The sequence below is a fragment of the Bufo bufo genome, chromosome 5 (assembly GCF_905171765.1).
Source record: "Bufo bufo chromosome 5, aBufBuf1.1, whole genome shotgun sequence".
Lineage (NCBI taxonomy): Eukaryota > Metazoa > Chordata > Amphibia > Anura > Bufonidae > Bufo > Bufo bufo.
The window spans coordinates 104274998-104299644 of record NC_053393.1 but is presented as its reverse complement, the minus strand read 5'-3'; positions in this window follow the sequence as shown (position 1 = coordinate 104299644).

The following is a 24647-nucleotide window of genomic DNA, read 5'->3' as shown; positions in this document are numbered from 1 at the left end:
AACATTATGGTGGTCCAATAAAAATAAAAATAATAGCAGCAATTCCAAAGTTGGTTGTATTAGGGGGGGCCAATAATAAAACTTTATAGCATACTTTAATGTTCCATTAAAGGTGCACCATTAGATACTATCCCACATACACAAATAACCACGTGGACAATTGATATGATTAGAAGCCCCTAGATACGGAGGCTACCACACAAAGAACCACATGATAAAGTTTAGAATGACACTTCAAGTGTCAATATCTGTGGCCAGATTCTATCCCTACCCAACTCTTATATAGGAAACTAAGAAACTGAAAAAGAAAAACTAGAAGAAAAAAAGGGGCCAATTAACCCTGTTCGATATACCAGAGACACCAGGACAAAATGATGACCTATAAAAAGCATGAGAATGTCAATCTCTCATTAAGTCCAATGGGGGACTGTGATCGAAATCGATAAATTTATTCAGACTCCCTTTGGAGAATCCGTCGATCCCAGTCCCCCCTCCTCTCGGACTCATGAATAACCTCCAATGCCGAGAACCTGTTGGTGTCTGGTTTTTCACCATGTACCTCCATTTCACCATGTACCTCCATTACATGATTTGCAACTAGCGTATCTTTTCTTTTTCCTATGTCATTGACATGTTCACATATCCGACGTCGTAGTTCTCTGTATGTCTTGCCAATATAGTCCCTCGCAGGGCCGTTTGAAGGAATTTGGGGGCCCCAAGCAAAATAGACATGGAGGCCCAAGCAAAATAGACATGGAGGCCCCCCCTCCACGCCCTCCCCACCTTACGCACACAAAGCCTACAGGAACCACTGTATAGCCATACAGTTTAAGTTCACCCACACTTTATATAAATAAAAAAGGAGGTTTACAGTGCAAATACTGCTGTTGCATTTAATGTGCATGAAATTTGAACAGTGCCATCCACAGATGCCCCTCCCCTAAACAGTGCCATCCACAGATCTCCCCCCCTAAACAGTGCCATCCACAGACCCCCCTCTAAACAGTGCCATCCACAGATCCCCCCAAAACAGTACCATCCACAGATCCCCCCTAAGCAGTGCCATCCACAGATCCCCCCTAAACAGTGCCATTGTCACGGCTGAGGATGGGGAAAACCCTCAGCCGTGAGGTGCCAGGTGTTGAAATAGCTACTCGGCCATGAAGCCACAGGACAGGGAGCAGGTCACCTCCTACAGCGTCCCTACCCTGACCCTAACTCCTAACCTGCATGGGCCGACCTTTAAGGTAGGAGGGCCCATGCGCCGGAACCTCGGAGCCCTATCTTACCCTCCGCAGATCCCTGAGCTAGGAGCTGGGTAAGGCAACCTACTCCTCCTTGACACGGAGGAGCAGGAGCCTCAATGGCCAAGCTGTTGGGAAAAGGGGAACAGAAACAGCAATACGGAAATGGCAGGTGAACAGACATTCACCAACCTGCCACAGCCCTGCTGACTGGATCCCTAAACAGACAGGGATCCAGAACCGTTATGCTGCACAAACACATATGAAAATCCCAACAGACAAACTTGCTACAACACACACATAAAGACATAGGCATACATAAAACTATACTATGAACTGTAAACTCAAACTTAAACTATGACCACAGTGGTGGCTCTCACTGGCGGATGAACAAACACAGGAGGCTGCTATCAGCAAGCATGCTGAAGCAACCTACTGAGCTCTGCAAGAGAGAGGGTCTTTATAGGCCCCAGTGGCCACACCCAAGGATTGGACACACCCAGTGACATCACACACACACTGGGAAGGAAGTTAACCCTTCCAGTAACACAGAAGGGAAAACAAACATACATAAAGGGAAAGTGCACACAATAACTTACAACACAGTGCACACAACAAACACACCTAACAAAAGGAACGTCAGGTGAGACCGCATGCCAGGGCAGCAAGCTGCCTAGCGACGCTCAGGCTGCTCTGCTGCTAACAACAACACTGGTTGCCCGCGGCAACCACAAGTGAGGCCACAGACAAGCAGCCCTCACCCGTGGTTGAACGCCCATACAAAACCGCAGGCAACCGCATGCGGTAAAGGAGTCACGGTCATGGGCATGGCCGTGACAGCCATCCACAGATCCCCCCTAAACAGTGCCATCCACAGATCCCCCTCCCCTAAATAGTGCCATCCACAGATCTCCCCCTAAACAGTGCCATCCACAGATCCCTCCTCCCCTAAACAGTGCCATCCACAGATCCCCCCTCCCCTAAACAGTGCCATCCACAGATCTCCCCCCTAAACAGTGCCATCCACAGATCCCCCCTAAACAGTGCCATCCACAGATCCCCCCTAAACAGTGCCATCCACAGATCCCCCCTCCCCTAAACAGTGCCATCCACAGATCTCCCCCCTAAACAGTGCCATCCACAGATCCCCCTACAGTGCCATCCACAGATCCCCCTCCCCGACGATCACAGCAGTATATTTATAAACTAATCAGTAACTACTTTAACTTTAATCATTGCTCATTGCTGATCTCTTTACTTGGATTATTTGGATATCTTACTTTGTCTTAGCTCCGGTAATAGCAGGCAGTGCGGGGGGCGGCGCTCACTCACTGACGTCACGTGCCTGCGCCGCCTAGTGGGAGGATCTAACCCCCAGGCAAGCGTCCCTGTCACCATGGGAACGCCTGGGGGTTAGAATATACCATCGGATTTGAGTTTTTACGAACTCACTGAGCTCGTAAAACTCAGATCCGATGTTATATTCTAACCCCCAGGCAAGCGTCCCCGTCACCATGGGAATGCCTGGGGGTTAGAATATACCATCGGATCTTCTGAGTTACTCAGCCTTAAAGGAAGCAAAACAAGCATTGGCTCTGCTTGGCCCCGGGCCAGCTCGGGGCCCAAAGCAATTGCTTGTTTTGCCTGTCTGTTAGCGACGGGCCTGGTCCCTTGTACAAGAGCATTGGCATAGATATACTACCCCTTTAGTTCTACAATTAATAAAATCTCTGATATAGTATTTCCTACCAGTGGCAGAACATATATTGCTCTTGGTGTTGTTAATATACCTACAGGTCTTACACCTGCCACACTTAAAAATTCTGAGGGGTTTCCGATCCAGCCATGTGCCTTCTCGTTTGGGGCAGAATAATGGCATGCACAAGGCGGTCGTGTAAACTCCTCCCATTACAGAAAATAATGCTCAGACATGGAGGGACCACATCTGAGAGATAGGATCCATTCTTAGAATAGGCCAGAATTCATTCAAGATGTTTCTCATTTCTATACTGGCTGTGTCGAAGGTAGATAATGCGGATGATACCATCCTCATTACCTTTCTTCTTTATGAGTCCATCTAGGTGGCTGACAAACAGGTGGAACGCATTTGCGCTCCACAGACAGGAAGGCCATTGACACAGAGTTTGCGTTCCATAGAAGGGAAGCTCTGGCGATGCGAATACAAGTGGAGCCGGCGTGCGCTTCACTTATCGGAAACTATCGGGTATGTGGTGGGCACTTCAGCCCTATAAAGAGGGAGAGGTTTTTGACATCTATAGTGCATCTATTTTCAGGACGTCCATGCATGCACCAGCCCCTTCGGTCATTGGCCTAATTCATTAGCTGCAAGTACTAGCTTCAAGTACTACATTAAGTACTAGTAAAGAGATATTGCAGGAGGCTGAAGAGATTCAAGAGATACTGCAAGAGATTGGCTTAGAGTCTCCAACTGGCTCATCTGTGTTGTTTTTGCTGATCATTGCTTGAGAAGAGATAAGGAATTCGGTCAGCTGTTTGCTATTGTGCGTTTGCTAATGAGCCTAGCTCACTAAGGTGTTACATTTGTTGCTGGGGGAGGAGTTTTGGAAGCAGTGTGTGTATATATAGAGACAGACTCATTAGCTGGCCTAATTCATTAGCTGCAAGTACTAGCTTCAAGTACTACATTAAGTACTAGTAAAGAGATATTGCAGGAGATAGTCAGGAGGTAGGCTGGAAGGTGGAAACAATACAAAAAAAAAGGTAAGATTTGTTTGATTTAAAGTTACAATTTATTTTTTTTTCTCCTCTTTAAAATGGCAGACTTGGTTCAGTGCAGGAATTGTTGTGCATTTATTTCATGTTCCACTCTTTGGAGATTCGGATGCTGTCAGATCTGTAGACAGTTCTCCTTACTGCAGCAGGAAATTGCATTTTTGAAAGCTGAAATATTTAAATTATCTGTTAAACAAACTCCAGCTAGGACTGCTGCAATGCAGCTGCCACAGAGGACCCCCAGAAATGGCAGATGGGTTACTGTAGGTTCTGGAAGTCTTAGACTGGTGGATAGAAGACATGTCCCACAGTCGGTGGTTCTCCATAATTCATTTGCAGCACTCTCAGAATGTAAGGACAACATGGATATGGACTCAAGCACAGAGGGTGTGAAACCATCGACTCCTATGTCTAATGTATGCAACAAAAAAGATAAAGTGAAGTCTCAAAGGAAGCAGCTGTTGCTGGGTGATTCAATCATAAGAAGTGTGGAGCTTAAAGAAAATGGTTTTGTGAGATGTCTCCCTGGGGCTACTGCTAGAAGAGATAGAAGACGTATTATTAATATTGTTAAGCAAGCAAAGCAGGAAGGGGACGTGGATGTTCTTGTCCATCTAGGGACAAATGACCTGGCTTGCAATGAAGTGTCAGAGGTGAAAAAACTTTTATCACACTTGGTAATGACGTACAGGATTTTGCATCCAGCATTTCATTTTCTGAAGTTCTGCCTGTGCATAATGTTCAGAATTATAGGCAGAGGCGCATAAAGGAGTTCAACATATGGCTTGGTAAATGGTGTCAAGAGCAAGGATTTGGCTTTGTTTCTCATGATAGCTCTACTTGGAATAGAAAGGAACTGTACAAAAAAGATGGTTTGCATCTTTCTCTCAAAGGAACAAATGTACTTAGTGAACAACTCCAAGAATTTGCGGAAGAGTATTTAAACTAGGAAGGGGGGGCAAAAGAGTGAAAATAAAAGAGTCCAATTGCCCCCCGAAACAATGCCAGAACAGGTCAGAAGCACAGAGGTTAAGAAATGATAAGCTCAGAGTCCTGTCTACAAATGCTCGCAGTTTAGGTAAAAAAATCAATGAACTTGGGTCAATAATGGCATCTGAGAATGTAGATTTAGTGGCTGTTACGGAGACATGGTTTAATGAAAGAAATGACTGGGACATAACCATACCAGGGTACTCTTTATACAGAAGAGACAGAGAAGGCAAGAAAGGAGGAGGAGTGGCCCTGTATGTGAAAGATAGCATTAAATCTAACCTAATACAAGTTGGTGAGGCCAACATAGAGTCAGTTTGGGTTACGTTGCAGTTTGCTAACCATGCAGTAACTCGTGTAGGTGTGATATATAGACCACCTGGTCAAGTTAAAGAATTAGATGATCTACTAGTTGAAGAAATAGCTAAAATGACAATGAAAGGATAAGTTATCATTATGGGAGATTTCAATCTTCCAGATATAAACTGGAAAACCAAAATAGCAAGTTCTACCAGGAGTACAGATATTCTAAATTCCCTACTGGGGTTATCTCTACAACAAGTGGTTGAGGAGCCAACCCGGAGGGAGGCCATTTTGGATTTGGTATTCACAAACGGGGATTCGGTATATGATGTCATTGTAGGCGAAACCTTGGGATCTAGTGATCACCAGTCAGTGTGGTTTAATATAAGAACTGTGAAAGAGTCCCACCACACAAAAACAAAAGTTTTAGATTTTAGAAAAACAGACTTTTCAAAAATGAAAATAGTCATAAATGAGTCCTTATCAGACTGGAACGGATTACATGGAGTCCAGGAGAAATGGGACTACTTAAAAGGTGCATTATTGAAGGCAACAGAAAATTGCATTAGACTTGTCAGTAAAAACAAAACAAGGAGGAGACCACTGTGGTACTCAGCAGAAGTGGCCCAAATCATTAAAAATAAAAAGCTAGCATTTTGTAATTATAAAAAAACCCAGAGCAATGAAGATAAGGAAATCTACAAGATTAGGCAGAGAGAGGCCAAGCAAGTTATAAGAACTTTTAAAGCGCAGGCAGAAGAAAAACTAGCTCAGTCTATGAAAAAAGGGGATAAGACATTCTTCAGATATATAAATGAAAAAAGGAAATTAAAACAAGGAATAACTAAATTAAAAACAAAGGACGGAAGGTATGTAAAAGATAATAAAGGGCTAGCCGACTGCCTTAATGAATACTTCTGTTCAGTTTTTACAAAAGAAAAAGGAGAAGGACCTCCACTAGAAAGAATGACTAATAAATCGTTTGATGCATGTATCTTTACAGAGGAAGATGTTCTAAGTTTGCTGTCTAAGGTGAAGACAAATAAGTCACAGGGGCCTGATGAGATACACCCAAAATTATTAAAAGAGCTTAGTGGTGAGCTGGCAAAACCGTTAACAGATTTGTTAACAGATTTATTTAACCAATCATTAGTAACAAGAGTCGTCCCGGAAGATTGGAAATTGGCTAATGTCGTGCCTATTCACAAGAAAGGTAGTAGGGAGGAATCGAGCAACTATAGACCAGTGAGTCTGACATCAATAGTAGGCAAATTAATGGAAACCCTATTAAAGGATAGGATTGTGGAACATCTAAAATCCCATGGATTGCAAGATGAAAAACAACATGGGTTTACTTCAGGGAGATCATGTCAAACAAATCTTATAGATTTTTTTGACTGGGTGAATAAAATAATAGACGGTGGAGGTGCAGTAGACATCGCATATCTAGATTTTAGTAAGGCTTTTGACACTGTCCCACATAGAAGACTTATCAATAAACTGCTGTCATTGAGCATGGACTCCCATATTGTTGAGTGGATTAGGCAGTGGCTGAGTGACAGACAACAGAGGGTGGTAGTCAATGGAGAACATTCAAAACAAGGTCATGTTACCAGTGGGGTTCCACAGGGATCTGTACTGGGACCGATTTTGTTTAATATCTTCATAAGTGATATTGCAAAAGGCCTCGCTGGTAAGGTTTGTCTTTTTGCTGATGACACAAAGATAGGTAACAGGGTTGATGTTCCTGGAGGGAAACGCCAAATGGAAAAGGATTTAGGAAAACTAGAAGAATGGTCAGAACTCTGGCAACTGAAATTTTATGTGGATAAGTGCAAGATAATGCACCTGTGGCGTAAAAACCCAAGGGCAGAATATAGAATATTTGACACAGTCCTGACCTCAGTATTTGAGGAAAGGGATTTAGGAGTAATTATTTCAGAAGACTTAAAGGTGGGAGGACAATGTAATAGAGCAGCACGAAATGCCAGCAGAATGCTTGGATGTATAGGGAGAGGTATAAGCAGTAGAAAGAGTGAAGTGCTTATGCCGCTGTACAGAACACTGGTGAGACCTCACTTGGAGTATTGTGCGCAGTACTGGAGGCCATATCTCCAGAAGGATATAGATACTCTAGAGAGAGTTCAGAGAAGAGCTACTAAACTAGTACTTGGATTGCAGGATAAAACTTACCAGGAAAGGTTAAAGGACCTTAATATGTATAGCTTGGAAGAAAGAAGAGACAGAGGGGATATGATAGAAACTTTTAAATACATAAAGGGAATCAACTCGGTAAAGGAAGAGAGCATATTTAAAAGAAGAAAAACTACCACAAGAGGACACAGTTTTAAATTAGAGGGGCAAAGGTTTAAAAGTAATATAAGGAAGTATTACTTTACTGAGAGAGTAGTGGATGCATGGAATAGCCTTCCTGCAGAAGTGGTAGCTGCAAATACAGTGAAGGGGTTTAAGCATGCATGGGATAGGCATAAGGCCATCCTTCATATAAGATAGGGCCGGGGGCTATCCATAGTATTCAGTATATTGGGCAGACTAGATGGGCCAAATGGTTCTTATCTGCCGACACATTCTATGTTTCTATGTTTCTATCCATTTATCCATCAGCCCTTCCTGCCACCGATGCAACCATAGGATATGTAAGAAGTCTTTTTACCACAATCAAGTTCTTTGTGTGAAATGCTATTCTGATATCTCTATTAAGGGGATCTTGGCACATTATTGATGGAACGCCATTGAGTCAATAGTCTTGGCGATCCGGTGTATTGAGTATCTTACATGATCCGAATATATCAGTAATATCTAGATATACCACCTTTGAGATAATAGTTTTGGTGGCATTGGTAATCCTATATGTGTGAATTTGGTGGATACGTACTTAGTTGAGCATCTTATATTATCTAAGTGCATTATTATATGTCAGCGATATCTGGACACATCGTATAAATTATGTCTAACCTATACAAGGACTAGGCCATTGGTGAACGAGTTGGTTGCAGAATTAATGCCACTCTTGAATGATGTGGCTGTTGGGGCTATTGGCTTGTTAAATTATCTGTACCTATCTATCGCGCTTATAGTGAATCATTGTTTTTGTAGTATATATTGGCTATCATCTTGTACATCTAGGATTTATAGTAATTTTGTGTTATTTTTGTTTTTTACCCATTATCTCTCCCCTGATGAACCTTTACTAGGGGAAACACGTTGGGATGTTTAGGGTTATATGAGGGAGAGTCAGGGCAGGTACGAGACCACAGGCCATCCACCATCAGGGTTTTGCCGGTTGGTTGAGGCACTATTGAGGGTCCTCGTAGGGATAGCGTGGTCCCCCGCTTGCCCTCTCTGTCAGTTTCTCCCCTCTGCTTTGATCAAGGTGATAAGAAAATATGTCACAATAATTTTCGCATTTATTTTCACATATATATTTTACTTTGAAGTGGTTGGAATTATTAACAATAATATTAAAAGTTATGTTTTATTCATGCCTACTGTGATCTAAATATTTATTACCCTGATTCTGTAGTTTACAGAAACACCCCATATGTGGCGGTAAACCGCTGCAAGGGCACACGGCAGGGCGCAGAAGGAAAGGAATGCCATTTGGTTTTTGGAAGGCAGATTTCACTGGGATAATTTTAAGTTGCAATGTCACATTTGAAGCACCCCTAGAGTAGAAACTCCAAAAAATGACCCGATTTTGGAAACGACCGGATAAGATGGCAGTTTTTTGGGTATTTTTTTAGGGTACATATGATTTTTGGTTGCTCTATATTACACTTTTTATGAGGCAAGCTAACAAAAAATAGCTGTTTTGGCACAGTTTTTATTTTTTGTTATTTACAATGTTCATCTGACAGGTTAGATTATGTGGGATTTTTATAGAGCAGGTTGTTACGGACGAGACAATACCAAATTTGACTACTTTTTTGGGTTGGTTTGTCTCAGTTTTACATAATAAAGCATTTTTGAAAAAAAGATTTTATATTGTCTCTATATTCTGAAATCCATATTTTTTTATTTTATGTAGGGGCTCATTTTTTTGTATGAGATGACGGTTTGATTGGTACTATTTTAGGGTGCATATGACTTTTTGATTGCTTGGTATTACACTTTTTGTGATGTAAAATTGTCTCAGGTAGCATCTCATTTTTTGTGGGATGAGATGACAGTTTTATTGGTCTGATTTTGGGGTGCGTATGACTTTTTGATCGCTTGGTATTACACTTTTAGTGATGTAAGGTGACAAAAAATAGCTTTTTTTAGCACAGTTTTTATTATTTTTTATGGTGTTTACCAGATGGGGTGGATCATGTAATATATTTATAGAGTAGGTTGTTATGCACGCAGTGATACCTAATATGTCTGTTTTTTGTTTGTTTTTTTCTATTTTCTACAATTTTATGTCTCTTTTTATGGGAAAGGTACTTTTTTAAAATGAAACAATTTTTTTTATTGCTAAAACACTTTTTTTCATTATTATTATTTTTTTTGTCCCACTATGAGACTTCAACATTACAGAGTCTGATCCCTGTTTCAATGCAGCACAATATATCTGTATTGTACTGCATTGACTATCAGTGTATTACACAGTGTAATACACTGGTAGTTTGCGTATGAGACCCAGCCTGGGGGCTGGGCCTCATAGGCCTCCATATATGCCAGGCCCCAAGGCCTTGGAATGGCTTGTTGCTGCCATGGCAACCATCGGGTCCCCACCACCGCAGCTCAGGAACCCGATGGCTAAGGAGAGGGAGCGCAAACCTCCCATATGCCGCGGTCAGCGCTGACCGCGGCATATGAGGGGTTATCACCGATGCTGGTGGATGCAGCAGGGATCCGGCTCTCAGTAACATCCGGATCTCTGCCGCTGATCATGTGGGGAGGAGGCAGGACCGCAGGACGAAAATACTTGTCCTGGGGCACAAAGTACCGGCCATTTCGGACGAGCATTCCCGTCCTGGGTCCTTAAGGCATTAAAACATATAACTGTACCGCTGAGCGGAAAATATATATTTTCTTTTTCCACTAATACACGCCACAAAAGGCTTTAGAACATATAACTGCACCGTTGACCGGCAAATATATTTTTTCTTTTTCAACTAATACTCGACAAAAAGGGGCTTTAGAACATATAACTGCACCGCTGAACGGCAAATATATTTTACTTTTGCAACTAACACATGGCAAAAAGGGCTTTCGAACATATAACTGCACTGCTGAACGGCAAATATATTTTACATTTGCCACTAATACATGACCAAAAAAGGCTGTAATTTTAGCACTTCACCAAACAACGGCTAATAAGCCCTTTTTTTTCCACTAATACAAGCCAAAAAATGCTTTAGAACATATAAATGCACCGCACAAGAGCAAATAAGATATAGAAATATTTCCTTGTAATAACCCCTGTTAATGCCTGTTTCAAACAGCACTTGCACCCTAAGGCCTCATGCACACGACCGTTGTTGTGTCCCATGTCCGTTGTTCCATTTTCCGTGATTTTCTGCGGACCCATTGACAGTCAATGGGTCCATTGAAAACTCGGCTAATGCACCGTTTGTGTACTGCGGCCGTGATCCGTGTTTTCAGTCCGTCAAAAAAATATAACCTGTCCTATTTTTTTCCCCGGAAAATGGTTCGCAGACCCATTCAAGTCAATGGGACCGTGAAAAAATGCGGAGGCACATCCGATTGACATCCGCGTCCGCGTCCGTTTTATTTCTATATTTTGCCATGGCAAAATTGTCTGGCAAAACTTGTGCCAATAAAATGAAAAAATATATATATACAGGAAGTTTAAGGTCAAAGGTTATGCTAATTGCTGCGACCTGTGCAGAAAATCTGTTGTGTGGTGAGGCAGTCATTGCAGATTTATTTCCCTCAAAAATGCCACGCTGGAATGTGGAAAAGCTTATTAATTTGGTACAGGAGAGGCCCGAGCTATGGGAAACCAGATGACATTCGTATCAGGACCGAGTCCGAAAGGATGCTGCCTGGGAACAAGTGGCCCGTAGTATGAGACGGACAGAATGGGCCAAAGCAGATAGCCGAGGGTGGGCAGATTTAGGTAAGTGATAACAATGTAGTTGTACTGTCCTTGCCCTGTGTGTGCCAAAATGATGTAGTTATAAATTCCATGAGGTCAGAATAGTGTGTATTTTGTGGGCCAGCTTCATTTTGCATAAAGGCTTGTACATGGTTTTTTAATGAGTCGTGCACTAAATACCATACCCCACCATTTCTAACTTAAAATGGCTGTCCCTCCCTTTGCTACAGCATACAGTAGTCATGTATAATAACATGTATGGGCACTTTTTTTGGGTGACACGTGTCCTTGTTGTAATTGAGCATCTTATAGTTTTCACCCTCACATATTCTAAAATATTTTAGTCCAAATGGTTTGCACGACTAGTCTCCTCCTTCCTGAACTTGTACATTAGTATCCACACACCTGCAGCACTGTACCATGTGCTGTATAATCTTGCCAATTCAGACATTTCGGAGATTTGTGACCTTGATCTCGGAAAACATTTCCACTTTGTTTTTTTTTCTACTATTTGTATGTAGTTTTTGATTCTATTTAATTTTCATTAATTTGTATATTATGTCATTTCTTTACAGTCAAACAGACTAAAACCCGCTGGGCAAGTTGCCGTGATCAATTTAGAAGGGAGGTAACAAGCAAAGGCCGGAGCGGTGAGGGAACCTCCAAAAAAAGGCCCTATCTTTACACTGCACAGTTGCAGTTTTTGAGGCCAGTTATGGATTTGAGGCCGTAAGTATTTTTGATGGTTTTTTTTACATTAAAAATGTTGGTTAAAATGATTTTATAATCTTGGTGAGCAATAGTGGAAAAGAAAGTAATGGGTTGTGTTGCGTTGTACTATTGATGACCTTCTCCTTTGAGTAGGTCAGGCATGTCCAAACTGAGGCCAACCAGCTGTTTCAAAACTACAACTCCTAGCATGCCATAATAGCTGTAAGCTATCCAGTCCTGCTGGTAGTTGTAGTTGTGCAACAGCTGGCGGACCACAGTTTGGAGATGCCTGATGTAGGTGGTCTCCAACATTTTTGTCGGGGGAGTCACACCAGGCACCACCGCTGATGAGCTGTTTGATGAGACGACACGTGCAGTGCGCAGATGGCGCCTCCCCTCTCTCTTTTGTTCCTTTGAAGCAATATTTTTTTACGGTCCCCGAAACATAGAGCAGGAATAGAGAAGGGAGATGGCACATGCGCACTTCACGCATTCTCTCAGCATACAGTTGATCATCGTGTTTGACGACTGTTGGTCACACACCAATATAATTTTTTGTATCTATCCTATGGATAGGTCTCAAATCTCCAAAGGTAGGATAAACCCTCCTTTTTTATTTAGGCTCTGAATAATGTATGTTTTGGTTGGTTATATCTTTTCCATACATACCTGCTATCTTACTTTTGTATGTTTTTGAATTTCATACCCATTATGTATTGTCATTTATATAGGTTAAATGGTATACTACAAACCACAACATGGATTCATAAAAGTTCACATATAAAATGACAATAACATAATCCTTTGTTAATGGAGTATAATGATGCTCCAACTACGTTCGAGCAGCAGAATTTAAACTACTACTCCAACCATGGTCAAGTGTTGCCTGGTCCATGTTGTTTCTCTGAAAATGATGTTCTATTACGTTTACATTACATCAAGGATGTTTGGATGGTGGAAACAGGCCACATACAGACGAGATGGACTGAATAGCAGCACTGGCTTTGGTCCTTGAATGAGTAAACCTCTTTTGAGGCTGGACAGCTCCAAACGCCAAACAATGTTTTCCAAATAGTTTCACATTAGGCCTTTACATGTCATTTCCCATTGTTTTGGATAAATTTATAACATATTTTATTTGAAAAATTCACATTGAAGGTGTTATTCATTGTGTAAAAACAAATATCTGATGTATGCTGCCACACCGTATATATATTGTATACACACAGCTGATTTAACTTATAAAAAATTATGTACTTTTGCAATGAGGTAGTCTAATGATGTAATATATTTTTATGTGTTTCTTTCAAATACAGTACTGTGGACAGTCTGGATGCCTCAGATGACTCTGAGACGGCGGGCAGTGAAACCCCGGCTGTATTCTCGCCGGCCACAAGTCCAGCACCAACGTCAGCGGAGGACCCGGAAGAATCATCACTGGCCCAGCCCACCCTACCACTAGCGAGTCCACAAAGAGTGCATCAGCCGCAGCCCAGGCGTCGCCGCCAAGTCCCTCCCTCTACCTCTGGGCAAGGGAATCATGAAATGATTGACGCACAAGTCATTGAATTCCTTGCCCAGAGGAGGAGTGATGGCTTGGAGGAGGCAATGCTGAGGGGACTAGGGCCACTAATGAAGCAGGTAACTCCAGAAAAGTACCATAAGTGCCTGGCTTCATTGGCCCTAGTCATAAAGATGTATAGTACCCCTTACTAGGGAGACATACTTGCCAAAATAAATTGTTTGAAAAATGAAATACTAAATGCTGCTCAGCAGCAGCAAACAGGCATCTATTATCAGCCTCCACATACAACCCAAGGGCCATCTTCTCCCCCCCCCCCAACCACCATACCACCATTCTCAAGACCCGACACAGCATGTGGGTCAGCCACATTACCCGGGCACTTTGCCAACTGGGGCCACGGTCTACATTTGGTCCTGGGTCGTTCACCCAAGACCTGTTTGAACTATGAAAGATGTTTATAATCATTTTGGTAGCACTTTTTCTGTATATGTTTTTTACTTTTGTACATTGCTATGGTTTTTGGATTTGTGATCCACATATTTTATTTAAAGTTTTTTTGTGAAAAATCAATTTGACTTGTGTTTATTTTCTCAATCCACAAAACATTTAGAGTTCAACACATCACAAAAACACATCCACACACACTCTAGCTCACAAAGCAACACTTTATTTTGAAGAACAACATCTGTATTTTTGGATAATGTGATCATGAGATATTAGAATTTTTTTTGGACCATATAGGCAAAATACTAAAGATGTTTATGTCAATTAACATTTAGAAGAAAACATCTTTAATAATTATCTATATGCAGTTTAAAATATGTGATGTCCAAAAAATCTCAGCCCGCAAGCCCACGTCAAGGGTCCTCATTCTCTTGCGAGTCCCTACACTCAACTACCACAATAAATTTTAATAATCTATCTACAAAATAACAAACAACTGAAGAGCCCAGAAGATTTCAAAAACTGCCACGAATAGCGTCCCTCTGCCATGGCAAGGATCCCTCTGGGCTGTAAAAGTAGTCTGCATAGAGTTCCCGAAATGCAATGCCTGCAGTCCCAGGTCGTCTATGCAGGGTCCTTTCCAAACCCAAATCTGATGATGTAGGAAGATCTTCCATGTCAACAGAAGAGGAAGCCTCGTGAATCCTGGTGAAGTTGTGTAGAACACAAGCTTGAATCACCAGGGTAGCATTCTCCGGATCCATTTGTATGGATGACAAAAACACCCTCCACTTGCTAGAGAGTATCCCGAAAGCGCACTCAGCATACCGACGGGCACGAGTCAACCGGTAGTTGAAAATACGCCTCCTGACCACGCTTTGGAAAGGGCCGCATAACATGTGGAGTCAATGCAAACCCTTCATCCGCCACGATGACAAATGGAGCCGGCGGACCTGCATATCCGGGCAGTCTTCTGGACTCGGGCAGGGCAAGCTGGTTGGCACGAAGCCGCTCACCCACTCTAGAAGCACTAAAGATGCGAGCATCCGCTGTGCTTCCATAGGCCCCGATGTCAACCATTATAAACCGGTAGTTACTGTCAGCAACAGCCATCAGCACTACCGAAAAATAATGTTTATAATTGAAGAATCGGGACCCTGAGTGAGGAGGCTTCTTCACACGGATGTGCTTGCCATCCATTGCCTCGATGCAGTTTGGAAACTGTGCAGAAAGATTGAAGCCCTCAGCGATGCGAATCCAATCGTCCGTCTTGGGCTGCGGCATCACTGTCTCTCGGAGTTGCTGCCAGATGACATGGCAAGTGTGACGTACAATCCAAGAAATGGTTGAGGTTCCCAAAAGAAACTCCAAATGCAGGGATGCAAATGAGTTACCAGTTGCAAGGAATCTGTAGGAAAAGATATTTTTAAAAAAGTAAGCGGAAACTAAAAGGGAACATCAGATACTTTATGCGCCTATAATGTTGTATACAAGACATGATTTAAAACTATGTCCATTGTCGACTAAACATAATTTAAAAAAGTGATTTTGGGTGTATGAACCAAACACTACCAGCTATTGGGGTGTGGGCAGTACTACCACAACTACGTTACAACAACTGTGTTTAGACCCTTGACATGCTGAAGGTTATGGGCGCCTTAAGAATGATGTCAACATTATGCATGATGATGAAGATAGCTGAACACAAATTGCAAACCTTTTAAAAATAAATGCCGAGCTTTAATATTGCCATGTTATGTGTCAGGGATTCAATAAAAAAAAAAAAAAAAGGACATAACAATGTTCGCAAAACATTATGGGTAAAGAAACGTTACTTCAGCAAACAGTAGCACATGTCTAACAGAAGCCATTTTCTAACACATGTTCCTCCTGCCAGAAGCACTGCACATTACTGTTGAAACTAGAAACGTAAAATATTGCTTACCTCAACATGACAATGAGCCTTTCCTCTGGAGAAATGCTGCGCCTCATATTGGTGTCCATGAAGGTAAGGACAGTATGTAGAGACGACAGCAAGTGATCAAATGTAGTCACTGACATCCTACAGAAGGAAAAAAACTTCTCAGGATGCAGGCGCAGATCTTTGTAGAGGGTATGAAAGTGTCCTTTCCGGTAACGTTGAGAAACAATCGGATGGACCCAAAATCGCCGCCTTCTACTAGGTTCCTCATCCAACAAAGGAGTGCGCTGTCCCCATCGCCGAGAAATAAGCCAATGCAGTAAGACCTCTTCCTCAGAGTCATCCGCCATGGTGAAACACCAAAGACAAGCAACCAAAAGAACCTCTGTACTCTGTGAAGACTACAGAAAATGGTCACAAAACCAAACTCAGGTGACCAGCATATATACCAGTATCCTGGGTGGAGTTATTAAAATTTCATTTTTTTCACCATTCCTTGTTTTCTGACGGTCCACAAAAAAAACGGAAACACGGAAACACAACGGAAGAAAAAACGGACACGGATCACGGAACCCCGTTTTGAGGCACGTGAAAAAATACTGTTGTGTCTGGAATTACAGAGCTGTATAATGGCAATTTGGATCCCCAGTCAGTGCAGCAAGGTGTAATAGGATTGTTCCTATTACCCAGGCTATAGCCTCCCTTACTGAACCCTGTTCTACATAAATGCTGTGGAATGATTCCTCCCTATCCTTTCCCTACACCTTGAATAATCTTACCCTGCACTTTTAAATTGTTTTTTTAGAACAATGAAGTTTTTTATAGCACTGTCCCTAGCGCCTGCTGACTTATCACCCTGCACTAAGTACACTGGTAAATGGCAGAATCTAAGATGGCTGATGCCATTTATTGGCTGCATGCATGGCATTATGGGTGATCATGCCTTCCCAGAGTTCTTTCTCCATGTCCTCACATGTGCAGAAGCCATTTTAGGAAACAATGCGTTACCACGAAGTGCGAGGAAATTCGGCTTTGGTGTTAGGAAAAATTTCAGGAAAAATTCGGATATAATTCCACTTTGTCAGCTTCGATTCACTCATCTTTAGTCCTGTCCATATTATGGCCACTGATGGAGAGTCATGTGACCGGACACCTAGTGTGCTGCCTTGAATAGAGATCATACCACATGTGAGCAGCTGTATCTCCATTAACAGCTATGAGACTTCTGAAAATAGCCAAGCATGCTTACTTGGCTGTTTTCATAAGTCCCATAGTAGTGAACTGGAGAAAGACATGCATGCTCGTCCTGCTCTAAATTCATGGCAGCGGACAGGAGCAATACCCAGAGTTTGGATGCACACCTATCTGACATTTATGGCACAGAGGATGCCTCCTCGTCACAGGCACAGTCCAGGGGATAAAGAAATGATGGGAGACATCTCTGTACTGACCCCTGATATATTTATACATAGTGTGGTTATTAGATCTCCCCTCAGTTGTCTTTTTTCTAAAGTGTATAACTCTAATTTTAATAATTTTTCAAGATACTGGAGTCCACCCATTTCAGTTCTTACTTGAATTGCCCTCCTCTGAACCCTCTCCAGTTCTGCTATGTCTGCCTTGTTCATAGGAGACCAGAACTGTACACAGTACTCCATGTGTGGTCTGACCAGTGATTTCTATAGTGGTTGGACTATGTTCTCATCACAGGCATCTATGCCCCTTTTGATGCAACCCATTATCTTATTGGCCTTGGCAGCAGCTGCCTGACACTGGTTTCTACAGCTTAGTTTGCTGTTCAATAAAATTCCTAAGTCCTGTTCCATGTCAGTGTTACCCAGTGTGGCGAAACCAACCTCGCCACTGGGTTTTTGAGGGGCCTGGCTACCAGCCTCTTGCCCAAGGATTATGGGCCCTCTCATCAGCCCATGCAAAACTTAAACCCCATGGCGATTTGACTGTGTTTGTGGCATCTGAGCGCTCAGATCCAAGCTATATGGGGACATGTGGGGTTTTGAGATGTGTGACAGAACCATCTGTCTGTGTAATTGTATTGTATGTTATGTGAGCGTACAGTTAACTCATTTTATTGTATTCATGTTGTCTGAGTGCCATTCACCTAATAATATGCACTCAGACTTGAGCTGTCTGGGATGTTAAATGTCTATGTGTATTGAAAAGGGTGGGACATTGTATACGTTGAGTAGGGAGGTCTGTTCCATTGTCTCTCTGTGTGTATTGGCAATGTCCTTTGTCCTGAGAGATAATTGAATTACTTCTCGGTTGTCTCCAGGACAGAGGAAATTGTGTATTCGTCTGCCTGTGATGATTGCATCAACCCAATGTGAGGTAATTCTATCACGGACAGAGGGGAGGATTTTGTGTGGGAGTGTCTGAGTGTATTGTACGTGGTTATTGGCTGTTTTTACAAAACCCTGGGGTGGTAACTTTGTTGGAAGATGTGTATAAAATGTTTGTGTGTTAAAATAAAGAGAGTTCCTGTTTTACCCTTTATCATGTTGAGGCTGATGTTTGGGTAACTGATCGACGCTGGGGATTGCTATACGCTGGGAGATTTGCTATACTCCCCTGGCTATAACTACTAGCTCTTTTAATTGCTTTTCCTGGTCTCTGGTTTTAGGAGATGTCTACCCACTGGAGCCTGGAGCCTTGTCGTAGGTCCAGGGTGGGTAGGAGACGGTGAGACCTCAACCAAGCTTCGGCGGTTCGTGGGGTCTGCAGTGCGTACGGTGTCAAGTGGAGTGCTTGGAGTCCTCGGAGAGCACTAGGAGCATCCATTCAACGGAGGTACCCGGTCGGGGTGCTAGGCGTTCCGTTACACCCAGTGTTTTACCATTTAGTATGTACGGGTGACTTGCATTATTCCTTCCCATGTGCATAACTTTACATTTGTCAGTGTTAAACCTCATCTGCCACTTCTCTGCCCAAGCCTGCAATCTATCCAGACCCCTGTGTAGCTGTATACTGTCCTCTTCCGTGTTAATTACTTTACACAGTTTAGTGTCATCTGTGAAAATTTATATTTTACTGTGCAAGTCTTCTACAAGATGATTAATAAATATATTGAAGAGAATAGGGCCCAATACTGACCCCTGTGGTACCACACTAGTCACCTTTTTTATTAAAGGGGTTGTCAGAGTTATTTTTTTGTTCTTTCTATGTTCCTAACTAGGCAAATATAATAGCTTTCCAATTAACTCACTTTATCTGCAGTGGCTGGTTTCTCAGATTTCACTGAGGGTCACATGACCTGTGATGTCAGCTTCTCTCCCTGCTCTGATAAAATTTGTTTACAAGCCTGTAAACGAGACATCACTGTGCTGGCCACACTCCTCCCCCCCCCCTTCACTGCCGTCTGCTCTGTCCTAGGATTCTTAACCCCTTCAGCTGCACATACTGGGTATCTGCAGCAGTGACAATTCTGGGCACAGGAGCTGAAGGACTAGAGAGAGCATTGCACAAGAAGGTAGGGGGAAGATCCTGTGTGTATTAGCAGTGTCATTATACAGGTGGGACTTGTAGTTCTTCACTTACAACATGCTGCAGAGTCTCCCAGCAGGCAGACATGTCACTCAGGGCAGCTCTTGTATTCACTCCCTTAGCAGAGCAGGGGGAGGGGCAGAGATTGTTTTTATTGCATGTAAACAAAGGGCCAGAAAAGAACCAGGGAAATGAGGAAATATATATATATATAATTTTAATTTTTTTGCATAAAACTTGCTTAGCTTAGTTACACTGTATATTGCTGCGCATCAGATTTTCAGTGCTATATATTTTTTTTTCATAACTCGGACAACCCCTTTAAGTGCTAAACATTGTCTTGTATAGAATCAGTTGAAACCAGGTGTAAAGGTATGTTGCAGGTTTTTGTTATATAAATTGTTGCAACTATCCCTTAAATGTGAATGGAGTTTATAAAAATAAACATTCTGCTTAAACAACCTGATTTAAAAGCAATAAACGGATATTTAGTTAATAAATTGCTACACCAAATAGGATACATTCAAACATGCCTTTAGCAATATTTGAATGTATCTAGAGGTGGTACATAAGATTGAGCAATAGTCAACATGTTGATTACACGTGTCTGCTAGCCTTTTTAATATGTATGTTTTCACCTATAGAAGGTGTGAGGGGTTAGCTCTTCTCCGGGGGTCATTCACACCAATACGGCTTCAGGACACCAGGTTTCAGGTCCAAACAGTGCATTTATTATGATACACCAGTACAAGCAAAATGATCAAAAATAATAAACACTCGCCCGTCCAGGCTCTAACTAAACTGAATATTCCTGATTCACCTAAGTCCCTGTTCACACCCTGTGAACACATGCGGCTTTCTCAACCAATGTCCCACAGCCTCCTGGCTGTACACAATGTCCCACAGCCTCCTGGCTGTGTCAAGTGTCTCTTGGGGAATAGTGGTCTCTCAGCCCTCCTGGCTTGGACCACACAGAGCCTCCATGCCTCTGTCCACAGGCAACACACTCTCCCAAAGTTCAGGATATCGCCTAGCCTCCTGGCCCCTCAGGCCACCTGGCTGAGACCACTCACACAGAGCCTCACCAGGACTCTGCTTCATCAAACACTCCAGAGTGAGCCACACCCAAGATCCAGCAGCAGGATTAAATAGGATCCCTGGACATGAGCATGCCCTAAGTCCCGGACTGGAGCATGGGGAACAGGCACCCACCCAACACATTGCCTGTTCCCAGTAAAAGCCTGCCCTGAAATAGCTGAACCAGCTACACTATCTATATGGTGTCCCCCAACTACTTTAGTGGACACCTGAACTAGGGCTTTTACTCCACCAAGTCCGGGCCCCTTGGTGACACGCTCCCGGTGCACAAAACACCCCTTTTATCCTGCTTCCCCGTGACTTTACTGTACACCTCAATTTTCACATTGCCACAAAGGCGGAATCAGTCCAGAAATTAAGATGGGCTGATAAAGACAGCAGCATTATGGACACTGGACACACAGAGTTCACATTCAGCATATAATACTGGCAGGGACATGCCCACATGAAAAAAATCCTAAAAGCAGGAGCAGATTGCAAACTGCATATTAAGGGACTGCAAATAAAAAAGATTATAACAAAATGATTTTATCTATTTAAAAGGTGTCTAGAGCCTTTTATAGAATTAGCCACAAATGTAATAATTTCTCCTTAGATCAACAGTACAGGCAAGATAAAAAAATATATATATATTTCTTATTACAGAAAAATGGCTCACTGATCAGTTGTCTCATCTCCTTTCCCATGTCTCATGCACTGATCACTCAATCTGAATTTACTGCTAAAAGAGAAGTGAGCTTTGGATGCTACATCCGAAGTCGCTTTGTTCAAAACTTTGGATTAATACTGTACGGAGATCCGTCTCCGTATAGTATTAAAATGTATAGGTTCCGATGAGCTAAAACCAGTTTTTCATGAAGTCGAAGCCGTGTTCGGTTCCAAGTTTTAAAGTTGTTTTCCACTTTAAAAATCAACTACCAAAGTTAGTCAACAAAGTCTTGCATGAATAACTGACTTTGGCTCATCGCAGCCCATACATTTTATTATTGTACGGAGACCAACCTATTAAGTTTTGAACGGAAAAACTTCGGATGCTGCATCCGAAGCTTCCTTCGCTCATCACTACTAAAATCCATCAGGGTGAGAGATCAGATGGCAGCTGCTGCACATACAGTTGCAAGAAAAAGTATGTGAACCCTTTGGAATTATATGGATTTCTGCACAAATTGGTCATAAAATGTGATCTGATCTTCATCTAAGTTACAACAATAGACAATCACAGTCTGCTTAAACTAATAACACACAAAGAATTAAATGTTACCATGTTTTTATTGAACACACCATGTAAACATTCACAGTGCAGGTGGAAAAAGTATGTGAACCCCTAGACTAATGACATCTCCAAGAGCTAATTGGAGTGAGGTGTCAGCCAACTGGAGTCCCATCAATGAGATGATATTGGAGGTGTTGGCTACAGCTGCCCTGCCCTATAAAAAACAAACACCAGTTCTGGGTTTGCTTTTCACAAGAAGCATTGCCTGATGTGAATGATGCCTCGCACAAAAGAGCTCTCAGAAGACCTATGATTAAGAATTGTTGACTTGCATAAAAGCTGGAAAGGGTTATAAAAGTATCTCCAAAAGCCTTGCTGTTCATCAGTCCACGGTAAGACAAATTGTCTATAAATGGAGAAAGTTCAACACTGCTGCTACTCTCCCTAGGAGTGGTCGTCCTGTAAAGATGACTGCAAGAGCACAGCGCAGACTGCACAATGAGGTGAATAAGAATCCTAGAGTGTCAGCTAAAGATTTACAAAAGTCTCTGGCATATGCTATCATCCCTGTTGGCGAATCTACGATACGTAAAACACTAAACAAGAATGGATTTCATGGGAGGATACCACAGAGGAAGCCATTGCTGTCCAAAAAAAACATTGCTGCACGTTTACAGTTTGCACAAGAGCACCTGGCTGTTCCACAGCAGTACTGGTAAAATATTCTGTGGACAGATAAAAACCAAAGTTGAGTTATTTAGAAGAAACACACAACACTATGTGTTGATAAAAAGAGGCACAGCACACCAACATCAAAACCTCATCCCAACTGTGAAGTATGGTGGTGGGGGCATCGTGGTTTGGGGCTGCTTTGCTGCGTCAAGGCCTGGACGGATTGCTATCATCGAAGGAAAAATGAATTCCTAAGTTTATCAAGACATTTTGCAGGATAACTTAAGGCCATCTGTCCACCATCTGAAGCTCAACAGAAGATGGGTGTTGCAACAGGACAATGACCCAAAGCAAAGTAAATCAACAACAGAATGGCTTAAACTGAAGAAAATACGCCTTCTGGAGTGGCCCAGTCAGAGTCCTGACCTCAACCTGATTGAGATGCTGTGGCATGACCTCAAGAAAGCGATTCACACCAGACATCCCAAGAATATTGCTGAACTGAAACAGTTCAATAAAGAGGAATGGTCAAGAATTACTACTGACCGTTGTGCACGTCTGATCTGCAACTACAGGAAACGTTTGGTTGAAGTTATTGCTGCCAAAGGAGGTTCAACCAGTTATTAAATCCAAGGGTTCACATACTTTTTCTTGCAACTGTAGATATCTATACAGAGGGGTTTGGAAGAGTAGGAGGAGGGCACTGTTGTGGAGACACAGGAGACATCATAGCCTGTATTCCACCTAGACTTAAGTTCAAAGAAAACTGAGATTTTGAGATTGAGTCAGCATTAGTAAGTAGCGGCGAGCACACAGGGTATACCAAAGGACACCTTCAGAGGTCTTGTGAAACTTTGTTTTTAGATAGGCAGTTTAAAAGGGTTTTTAGAATTTTTTGCCCCCTCCATGCCCCCCAGCCAGCAGGGTCTTTTAAGAGAAAGATAATTGCCTGCTTCCCACAACTTGGTTCCAGCTGTCCACAATGCACTTTTGCTCCCTATCTGTCTACATCCGCATGACTAGGGTCACAGGCACCACTGAAGTCAATGACTGCCCTCAGCGGTGAAAGGTTCTGCTGACAACCAGTTTAAAGCAATGGCTGATACAATTTAAATATCTTGTAATAAGATCATGAGTAGAGTTGAGCGAACACCTGGATGTTCGGGTTCGAGAAGTTCGGCCGAACTTCCCGGAAATGTTCGCGTTCGGGATCCGAACCCGACCCGAACTTCGTCCCGAACCCGAACCCCATTGAAGTCAATGGGGACCCGAACTTTTCGGTACTAAAAAGGCTGTAAAACAGCACAGGAAAGAGCTAGAGGGCTGCAAAAGGCAGCAACATGTAGGTAAATCCCCTGCAAACAAATGTGGATAGGGAAATGAATAAAAAAAATAAATAAAAATAATTAACCAATATCAATTGGACAGAGGTCCCATAGAAGAGAATCGGGTTTCACGTCAGCAGAGAATCAGTCTCTTCATGCCATAGCAGAGAATCTGGCTTCATGTCAGTAGAGAATCAGTCTCTTCATGCCATAGCAGAGAATCTGGCTTCATGTCAGCAGAGAATCAGTCTTCATGTCATAGTAGAGAATCAGGCTTCACGTCACCCACCACTGGAACAGGCCACTGTCACATATTTAGGCCCCGGCACCCAGACAGAGGAGAGAGGTCCCGTAACAGAGAATCTGGCTTCATGTCAGCAGAGAATCAGTCTTTATGTCATAGCAGAGAATCAGGGTTCACGTCACCCACCACTGGAAGAGGCCACTGTCACACATTTAGGCCCAGGCACCCAGGCAGAGGAGAGGGGTCCTGTAACAGAGATTTAGGCTTCATGTCAGCAGAGAATCAGTCTTCATGTCATAGCAGAGAATCAGGCTTCACGTCACCCACCACTGGAACAGGCCACTGTCAAATATTTAGGCCCCGGCACCCAGACAGAGGAGAGAGGTCCTGTAACAGAGATTCAGGCTTCATGTCAGCAGAGAATCAGTCTTTATGTCATAGCAGAGAATCAGGCTTCACGTCACCCACCACTGGAACAGGCCACTGTCACATATTTAGGCCCAGGCACCCAGGCAGAGGAGAGCGGTCCCGTAACAGAGATTCAGGCTTCATGTCAGCAGAGAATCAGTCTTCATGTCATAGCAGAGAATCAGGCTTCACGTCACCCACCACTGGAACAGGCCACTGTCACATAT